We start from the raw sequence: 10,838 nt of genomic DNA on the forward strand, positions 1-10,838 counted from the left end.
GTGAACCATCCCAACAGGACTGCAAATCCATTCAATGCTCACAACCTGTCCTGCTTGGAAATGTCCCGTTTATGTGTCTTGCTATTATTCATGTTTAATACTTAGAATTGAAATTGAAGCCATTTTTATTTAAAACAGGTTCTGAGAAAATGGTTTTAAATGTTTAAATCTCTGACTGAATGTAAATAGAGGAAGACACTTTTTCAAATAAAATCCGAAAACCGGTTGAAAAATGTCACCTGAAATGTCATCTATGAAATTAAAATGATTCTTCTTTGGGCCAAAAACAAAAGGATGTAATAGAACAAGCAGGAGTGTTTTATAAGGAGAAGATACACTCACGTGCCACTTTATTAGGTACACCTGTCCAACTGCTCATTAACATACATGTTGAATCAGCCAATCACATGGCAGCAACTCAATGTATGTAGGCATGAAGACACACTAGGTGTATCTCAATTCAGGGGCTGCAGCCCACGAAGTGCGCATTTGTAGGCCGGTTACGTCACTGCGCCGCGCCGAGGCTGTCTCAATTCGTGGACTCCTTCTTATGTGGCCGACGAATGTAGCCTTCAAAACCCCGAAAACGAAGGATGCATCTGAGTATCCTTCGCGTCCCACCATATCCCAGGATTCATTGCTCTATGAACAATAAACAGGCGGAGTCTAGTGTACGGGCCAAAGAATTCGTTTTTAAATGTCGGTATTTTTTAAATATGGACATTTATACTGCAGTGAGATGCTAAATAACATGCCAGTTATTAATGATATTGCAGGTAAACATGTGCTTTGAGTATTTACTAAAGAGTAACGTTTATAAAAATACATTGTTATGAAGTTATACTTCCCGCCAAACATGTGAATACATGTTCAACGCATTTTCTTTTAGGCATTTGTGGGTGATGTGATATTTGTCGGACAGCTCGCTAACACGTATGTAACGTATGTAACGGGGCAGAGCGTGGTCACGCAAACATACGTCTTACGAAGACTAGGCTGTCTCATTTAACAGCCGTGAGATGCAGCCTACCCTGCCTTCGAAGTGTGTGGCCACCGTGGGCTGCGGTCTACGCGGTCTACGTAGGCTGCAGCCCCTGAATTGAGATGCAGCCACTGAGTGCCTCTGCAACTCCTGTCAGCTAAGAAGAGGAAACCGAGACTACAATTTGCACATGGTCACCACAATTGGACAATAGAAAACTGGAAAAGTGTTGCCTGGTCTGATGAGTCTCGATTTCTGCTAAACCTTTCGGACGGTAGGGTCAGAATTTGGCATCAACAACATGAAAGCATGGATCCATCTTGCCTTATATCCACGGTTCAGGCTGCTGCTGGTGGTGCAATTGTGTGGGGGATATTTTACTGGCACACATTGGACTCATTAGTACCAAGTGAGCATCATGTCAATGCCACAACCTACCTGAGTATTGTTGCTGACCATGTCCATCCCTTTATGACCACAGTGTACCCATCTTCTGATGGCTACTTCCAGGATGGCTGGATACTATCCAGCAGGATAATGTGCCAGATTAACATCATGGATGTGCAGCAACTGCGTGATGCTATCATGTCAATATGGACCAGACACTCTGAGGAATGTTTCCAGTATCTTGTTGAATCAATGCCATGAAGGATTAAGGCAGTTCTGAAGGGAAAAGGGAGTCCAACCCGGTACTATCAAGGTGTAGCTAATAAAGTGGCTGGTCAGTGTAGAAAAGTCTATGAAAGACCAGCAAAGATTATATTCTAGTAAGCAGATACTTCCATGGTCAATACTGACATAATCCCTGCTCAGACGATTGTAGCCATGAAAGCACAATGACAAAGTGTCTGATAATCCTTTCAGAACCTGCCTCTCAGTCCTATGCTGGAGTCTCATGTTGAGGTTTTGTGAAATGGTTCATAGTCACATTAATCTTAATCTGCAGGTGCACAGGAATGCCAGTGTATCAACACACTGGTAGAATGCAGGGATGCTAATCCACTGAGAGACAGAAGCAATGCATTGTTGTTAACCACTTAAATCTATCCAGAAGTAAATGCTGGAGGTAATACCATTTCACCATTCAGGTGATGCAGCTGTGGTCACTTGCTGTAATCTGTCCCATACCCCTGCCTGAAGACCCAAGCTCACCCTGCAGCACCGCCCTAAGACCTGCAAACATCACACGATGAACTGTAACTGCTAACAGTATGGTATAGTTTAATGCAATAAAAGCAGACTCTAAAGCCGAACTTCCTCAGAAGAGCTTTTCTTTATATAGCCGCCGTGGGCTGGTGTGATGTTTCCTGCTCCCCTGTTGGCGGCGGGGCAAGCAGGACGTCAGGAGATGCAAATAAAGTGGGAGAGAGAAGCGAGACCCCTGGTGAACTTCATCACGCAGCTGGGCAGAGCCATCTGTGTCCAGTTAAACCACTCGCCTCCAGTCCTGTCCAGCACGCTCTGGGAGGCCAGGGGTGTGCTGCACTATGTGCTCCCTAGCTCTGAATCAGAGCCAAGGACTTCTAATGTATAAAACCTACACCATGCAGAACGAAGGAAATCTAAATCTGTGATATATAGATATCTAATGATACTCTGCATGTGTGTCTTTATGAGTCTTTATGAAATACAAATATATTTCCAGAGAACATTCTTTCTCCAGGTATATTAAACACATTTGATTCACTTTTTTATGTTTAAATGAGTTCTGACTTGATTTGGAAGCTTTAACATTGCTTTTCCTACTTCAGACTTCCCATGAAGTCCCAGCCCTGGATTCTATGTACTGTCTGCAGTATGTGGAGTACTGTCTACAGTATGTGGAGTACTTTCTGCAGTATGTGGAGTACTGTCTACAGTATGTTGAGTACTATCTACAGTATGTGGAGTACTTTCTGCAGTATGTGGAGTACTGTCTACAGTATGTGGAGTACTTTCTGCAGTATGTGGAGTACTTTCTGCAGTATGTGGAGTATTACCTACATGGAATCTCGCCTTCATGAAGAATTGTCTATATGGAGTCACCCAGTGGCGGAGCCAAAGGGGGGGCCGGGGGGGGGCAATGCCCCCCCCCCCCCCCCAACAGAGACTGTGCCACCCCTAGTGCTACCCCACTTGCGAACCACTAGCGATCGATGGATCGCGATATAATACATAACTTGTGTCCATTTTACACTCGCAAATCCCTGTCGACAACTTACGCTCACCCACATATGTGTGGGAATGTGGCAATATTTGTCAGAAGGTCTGGGAGTATTTGTGAGAAGGTGTGAAAACATCAGGGTGTTCGTAATGCTGTTTTTGACTTTTCCCTTTATTCCCAGTCGAGTTTGTTTATTGTGTCCAACATTTCATTTTGATTTTCACACTGAACATGTGAGGCTAAAGTAATTAACATGTAATGGAAATCTGTAAATATATCTCCAAATTAAAAGCACAGAATGCAAGGGAACCAGTCCTGGGCAGGCCAGCAAAAACAAACGAGGGGAACGAAACCCACCAAACCATGGCATGAGGGCAAAGAACTTTCACCACCCATTTATCACCACTAAAAGACTCTGAGAAACTCTTGTGAATTCTATTTGTCAGTATAAAAGTATAATATTATTGATTGAATATCCCAAATGCTCTAATAACTCAGATCAAACATTATATGTGATAATGTGGAGTACTATAAAAAAATTTACTTTGTGGGATATGAAACTTTTTTTTTATTACAAGCCGTAAATCATCAATCATGATCACTCTGCATGTCACAGTAAGAGCTATTTGTTTCACCTCCTGCAAGACAGGCAATCCACCTTGCACTGCAGAAGCACACAAAGTCTTTGACTGATCTCTTTGCTGAGCATTTCTGAGGTTCAAGGACACTAAAACGGCTAGACACTGTTCCCTCTTTTATCTGGTGCAAAACAGCATTGGAAACTTAAACTCATTGACCCATTTAGAACGTTGAAAGCCCTTGGAATGAATGCCATGATTAAAACATCTTGAAATCTGAACAAATCAACTGGTTCACCTCCTTCAGTTTCTGACACTCTTGCACAGCTGACAGAACTATTGGAGCCTCTTGTTCCTGAAAAACTACCACTGCCTAATCTTATGAGGACTAAACCTGACATGTACAGCAGTGACCATGTTTACTGATTTGAAATGATCACATGTACAAGCTTTCAAAGTAGGCTAACGTAGTATTATAATAGTGCAACAGCATCTTCACTACGAGTTTTGTTGTTTTACTTCCGCTGGCTCCAGTTGAAGCATTAGCCCGTTAACCCTGATCATAGAACGTACAGCACCAGCATGTTTCAACTCCTAATGTGTTATCAGAACTGACATTAGACTTGACACAGCAGTAGCTGCTTAAATGACAGCGTAAAGGTTTGTTAATAGCATGCGTTAAATGTTAATGCTTATTTATTTGCAAGTATCGTGATGTGGGTGACTGCTGCCCGACGAGGCTGTCACTCAGGGTCGTGCAGGCGTGAGGCTCATCTCACCTCATGAGTCGTCTCTTCCTCAGCCTGCCTGCGACGTCTCAGATGTTAGTGAGCTTTTGAAGCGCCTCCTTTGAGTAAAGACTCCTTTGAAGGCCCGAGCTGCACAGCCTTGCGCCGCCGTTCCAAACGCTCGAAGCGAGAACAGCATCTCGGTTTCACACGCCCGCTCGGCCTTGCCAACACACGGCAAACGAGACCGTTTGAGATGCAACAACGGCGACACATTTAGGGATGAGCGGTGTCGTTACTGCAGCTCTTCTGTGTGTACCTTGTACCTTTTTGCTGTTGATGTCATTCACGCCTCGCAGTGAAACTACTTCATGGCGCGACATAAAGAAAAAGTTTACACCGAAATGATAACATTCACGTCTGTGAGGTATCATTGGCAAGGTGTCATCTGCAAGGTGTCATCTATGAGGTGTCATCTGTGAGGTATCATCTGTGAGGTATCATTTGTGAGGTATCATCCGTGAGGTGTCTTCTGTGGGGTATAATGTGTGAGGTGCCATCTGTGAGGTGTCTTTTGTGAGTTATAATTTGTGAGGTATCATTTGTGAAGTGTCATCTCTGAGGTGTCTTCTCTGAAGTATCATCTGTGAGGTGTCATCGCTGAGGTATCAATTGTGAGGTTTCATATATGAGGTGTTATCTGTGAGGTGTAATTTGTGAGTTGTCTTGAGGCAGTTCACTGAATCATATTCAACCATAATGAATCAGTTTAGGGTGATCTTGTCCTGTGATACTGGTAGACAAATGTCTCTTCCACAGACACGTGGCAGACCATGGCCATGCCTGCGGCTATCCGCATCTGAGAGTCTCGATTTCCATCCCAACGTGATTGACAGGTATGGTATGAACCGAAAAGCCGGAAATGTTTTATTAAACCTCTCTCGGTAGCTTTAAACGCATGAGTGGGTGTCTTGTTTTTTTCTCAGTAGAGTATAAGCATCACTGTCCTGAGGATCAATGCGACAGCACCCCGAGGCCGTCTGACCCCCTGCTCTCCATTTTGCTCTCTCTTTTTCTCTAGTCTGATCAGCTCACGCCAGAGTGGGCAGACTGTCACCTTGGAGCCGGAAAGACAGACCGCCAGCTTTTCTCCATGAGCACACAGATCAGAAGGCAGTGTGTTTGGAGTGATAGCCCAGTGTGTGTGTGTGTCTGTGTGTGTGTGTGTGTCTGTGTGTGTGTGTGGCAGCTGTCTGAGGAAGTGGTTCGCTTCAGACACTGGAAGGACGATGGAAGATCCAGCTGCCATCTAAAGGACCCAGACCAGTTTAGACCAGTTTGTCTGAGTCAAGGCCTAGGGGAGGGATCAAACCTCGTATTTGCGACGTTACAGTGCTGAGATCTGCACTGTTATAATGGTGAGCTCAACGTACCTGATACAGAAGTGCGCTCAGCATTGGGACAAATGACAGTGAGGCATGCGGTGAGCAGCACATGTGACCTGCTACTTGGTTCTGGTTTTAGGCATTGCAGATGAAAATTGCTTGCAGTAAAGGGAAGAAAGGAACCTACTCAAACAACAACACCCTCTTCACTCTCTTTCTCTAATTCTCTCACTTCCCCTTCACTCTTCCTCACACTCTCACTCACACTTCTCTCTCTTTCACCAACCTCATGCCCTTTGTCCCCTTTTTCCTCTCTCTCTCTCTCTCTCTCTCTCTGTCTGTCTGTGTTTCTGTCTCTCTTTCTGTCTCTGGCGTGACCTATCAGTGCATAGAGGAAGTCCACCTAGGCAGGACAGTTGAGCCGCCCATGGAACGACTGATGAGAGGCAGAAGTGTTTTTTTGAAAAGATCTTTACAAACTTGTTTCCCTGTGAAACACTTTATAAAATCGAGTCATTTAACTCAAAGCAGGGCATCACCAATCCGAATAGAGTAGCACTTCAAGGATGAGGACACTCTGTGCTGAACCTTTCACGTTCAGGGCACCTGTCTGAAGTGACTCTGATTGCTCAGCTTAAGCGATATTTGCCCATGTGCTTGAGAAGGTCTCCGGTCATGTTTATCTCTCTTTCTATTTGCCTCTATGCCCCTGTCCAAGTTATTGCCCCCATTAAGAGTGTATGTGCAACACTGTCTGAATTGCTACCACACACATAAAATCAGGTACACTTTCTTTGACTGGATGTGAGCCAATGAAATAATATTTCATACCCAACTTATGTAATTTCTGAATGATTAATTTCCCCTTGTTTAGGTAGGTGAGACTACTGAATCTTTTAAAAAAAAAACAATCCACAGTGCACAGTCTCACTAGCTGCTTAATTAGAAGCACCTGCCTGGGTGGTGTAATAAAGCTGTTCTGGTGCTCTTCAGAAATGGCCGGCTCCTGGGAGGATCACCATTGGATGGATGCTTGTTGGCAGACCACACTCTTCATGGCAGTTATACTGAAGTGAAAATATACACACTGATAGATCTGCTCCAGCACCTACTACCCTAATGCTACTAATGTTAGTACTATGACCTACCTCACTAATGTTACTACCATGACCTACTAATATTACTACCATGACCTACTAGACTAATGTTACTACCATGACCTACCAGACTAATGTTACTACCAGTGATGGTTTAGTTACCTTGAAAAAGTAATCCGATTACTGATTACTCCTGTAACGTCAGGAAGAGACAGAGAGGGATCCTTATGCAAAAGCACAGTGCTCTTTATTTGGCAGATAGATACAACCAGAGAATGCGAGATGTTAATGCATAAACGGAGTTGATCTAATGCCGTTTGTTGAGAGTGGTCTATCCGGTCCGGGGTCGTAACGGGAAGGCAGAGTCCGTACGGTACCTGAGGGCTAGGCAGAAGACGGGGTCGAGGGAACAGGCAGAGGTCGGTACACAGGAGAAACAGCAGGGTATGATAACGCTCTGTATGCAACATGGTTGGCAATACTTCGCGACGAGGTGTTGTGATGACGGTGTATATGAATGCCTGGAATGTGGGCGTGGTGATGAGGAACAGCTGAGTCCTTAATGGCTATCAGGTGACATTCCTGACATTACCCCCCCTCAACGGAGCGTCTCCTGACGCTCCACGACGCAAAGGTGGACGGCCGCGGCCCCGGGGGGCAGGAAAATGTGGATGGGCAGTGTGGAAGTCGGCGATGAGCGAGGGACAGAGTACGTCCCGCGCGGCCACCCAGGTCCTCTCCTCAGGACCGAAGCCCTCCCAATCGACGAGGTATTGGAGACCACCACGCCGACGTCGGGACTCCAGCAGCTCCCTGACGATATACGCCGGCCGACCGTCGATGTCCAGCGGCTCCGGGGGACGGGCAGGAACAGATGAGACAGACATGGGGCTGTAATGGACAGGCTTAAGGAGAGACACATGAAAGGTGGGATTAATGCGATAATGAGGGGGCAATTGAAGTTTGTAGGTTACGGCGTTAACCCTCTTCAGCACTTTAAACGGTCCGATGTAACGTTGACTGAGTTTACGGCAGGGCTGACGCAGGTTGAGATTCTTAGTGGAGAGCCATACTCGCTGACCAGGGTGATAGATCAGGGCCGGGAGACGACGGCGATCAGCATTCATGCGGCGGGTATGGAGGGCACGTCTCAACTGAACGTGAGCTTGTTCCCAGGTCTGAGCACTGCGCGTCAGCCACTCTAATGTAGGGATATCAGAGGGCGTCTTATCCCATGGGAAAAACGGGGGTTGATAGCCGTAGACGATTTGGAAAGGAGTGAGTTTGGTTGAGGAGTGTATTATGGAGTTGCGTGCATACTCAGCCCAGGGGAGATATTTATGCCAGTCTCTCTGAGATGCGCAGTACTGGCGTAGAAACCGACCCAGTTCTTGGTTGTACCGCTCCACCTCACCATTGGACTGGGGATGATATCCTGACGTCAGGCTGGCTGTCACTCCGAGCAGTTTGCAGAACTGGGTCCAGACGCGCGAGGTGAACTGAACCCCTCGATCGGACAGGATGTCTTCTGGGAGCCCATAGATCCGGAAGACGTAGTGGAAGATGTCCGATGCTGTTTCCATGGCTGTAGGTAACTTGGGGCGAGGAATCAGACGACACATTTTCGAAAACCTGTCCACTACAACAAAGATTACGGTATTGCCTCCTGAGACAGGCAGATCGGTAACAAAGTCGACCGCTATGTGTGACCATGGCCGACGTGGGATAGGTAACGGGAGGAGTTTACCAGTGGGTAAGGTGCGTGGAGTACGCGACTGAGCGCATATTTCGCAGGTGAGTACGTAGTCGCGAATGTCGTCCTCCCACGATGGCCACCAATACTTCCGAGCGATGAGGTGGCGAGTGCGAGTGATGCCCGGGTGTCCAGTCCCTGCCGTGTCATGGGCGAGCTGGAGGATTCGCCCTCGCAACGACACTGGGACATATTGCTTACCCTCGGGACAGTCTTCGGGACTGGGGTCAGTGAGTAAAGCCGCATCCAAGTCGTCTTGCACATCCCATCTTATGAGGTCGAGGAAGCAGGAGTCCTTGAGAATATGCACCGGCGCCTCATCGCTCGGTGATCTGTCGTGGATCCGAGACAGAGCATCCGCCTTGGTATTCTTGGAACCGGGCCTGTAACACACTGAGAATTTAAACCGGGAGAAAAACAGAGCCCACCTTGCCTGACGCGGATTCAATCGTCTGGCGGACTTCACATACTCTAGGTTCTTATGGTCAGTATATACTATAAACGGATGTTCGGAGCCCTCCAGCCAATGACGCCACTGTTCTAGCGCTAGTTTCATAGCCAGGAGTTCTCTATCTCCCACGTCGTAGTTTGCTTCGGCCGGTTTCAACTTCTTTGAGAAGTAAGCGCAGGGAAACAGTTTAGGGGGGTCTCCTTGTCGTTGGGATAGAACAGCGCCCACACCCACCTCCGATGCGTCAACCTCGACGATAAACTGGAGTTTAGGATCCGGGAGGTGCAATATGGGTGCACTGGTGAACGCAGTTTTCAACGTGTTGAACGCTTGATGCTCTTTGGAGGACCACACGAAGCGCGTCTTCTTCCCCCCTTTCAGGAGGTCGGTGAGAGGGGCCGCTATCGAACCGAAGCTCCTAATGAAACGATGGCAGAAGTTCGCGAATCCCAGGAACCGTTGCAGTTCTTTCGTCGAATGAGGTACCGGCCAGTTAGTCACTGCATCCACCTTATCAGCATCCATGTGCATTTGGCCCGGCGAGAGGGTACATCCTAGGAACGAGACGGTAGAAACGTGGAACTCGCACTTCTCAGCTTTCACGTACAGTTTATTCTCCCGGAGACGTTGCAGGACAGCGGAGACGTGTTGGACGTGTTCGGTGATTGAGGGAGAATAAATCAGGATGTCGTCAATGTAAATGAAGACAAAACGATCTATCATCTCACGGAAGATATCGTCCATAAAGGTTTGGAATACTGACGGACTGTTTGACAGCCCATAGGGCATCACCAGGTATTCATAGTGACCTCGAGCAGTAACGAAGGCAGTTTTCCACTCATCCCCCTCCCGTATGCGTATCAGATTGTAAGCGCTCCTCAGGTCTAGTTTAGTGAATACAGTCGCTCCCATCAATCGCTCTTGTGAAGCAGAGATAAAAGGAAGGGGGTAAGCGAACTTCGAGGTGACAGCATTAAGCGCACGATAATCAATACAGGGACGTAGTCCACCCCCCTTCTTCTCCACGAAGAAGAACCCGGCTGCTACTGGGGACGTCGATGGGCGGATGAACCCCTTCTGCAGTGCTTCACTGATGTAAGATTCCATCGCGGCATCTTCGGGACGGGAGAGAGGGTATGGCTTGGATCTCTTGGGCAAAGACGACCCGGGGAGAAAGTCGATGGCGCAGTCGCTAGGTCTGTGAGGGGGTAATAGACTGGCCTGAGTCTTGTTAAAGACGTCCTTATACTCCTGGTACTGTTCAGGTACGACTCCAGAGAGGGGCGTGTCGGGACTCTCCACCGTAGTGGAACGGAGAGGTAGGTGTATACAGGATTTTAAACACTGTGGTCGCCACTTGGTGAGTTCTCCAGTCCTCCATGAAATTTCTGGATCATGTGTCTTTAGCCAAGGAAAACCGAGTATAACTGGATCTCGGGGAGAGGACACCAGGTAGAACTGTCTCAGCTCTGTGTGGAACATACCAACTCGGAGAACGACAGGCTTGGTACGTAAGGTCACCATGCCGTCACCGATAGGTTGACCATTGACAGCATTTATGTGTAGCGGGGGTTTCACTGGTTCGGTGGGAATGTTTAGAGATTTGTCCGTGTCTAGGAAATCACCTCCGGCACCAGAGTCCACTAAAGCCGAATAGTGATTGGTGATACCACCGCAGGTGAGTAGTATGGGAAGGCTAAGCTGGGACCTACCACTAATGA

General features: G+C 47.2%; 1 long non-coding RNA gene across 1 annotated transcript; it reads left to right on the forward strand.

The window, feature by feature from the left end:
* The first annotated feature begins 10,075 nt into the window (after positions 1-10,075).
* On the forward strand, positions 10,076-10,605 carry LOC143513858 (uncharacterized). The gene is made up of 3 exons (XR_013130689.1): positions 10,076-10,212; positions 10,383-10,436; positions 10,525-10,605. It is a non-coding gene; the product is annotated as an uncharacterized LOC143513858 (long non-coding RNA).
* The last annotated feature ends 233 nt before the right edge of the window (positions 10,606-10,838 follow it).

The sequence above is a fragment of the Brachyhypopomus gauderio genome, chromosome 5 (genome assembly GCF_052324685.1).
Source record: "Brachyhypopomus gauderio isolate BG-103 chromosome 5, BGAUD_0.2, whole genome shotgun sequence".
Classification (NCBI taxonomy): Eukaryota; Metazoa; Chordata; class Actinopteri; order Gymnotiformes; family Hypopomidae; genus Brachyhypopomus; species Brachyhypopomus gauderio.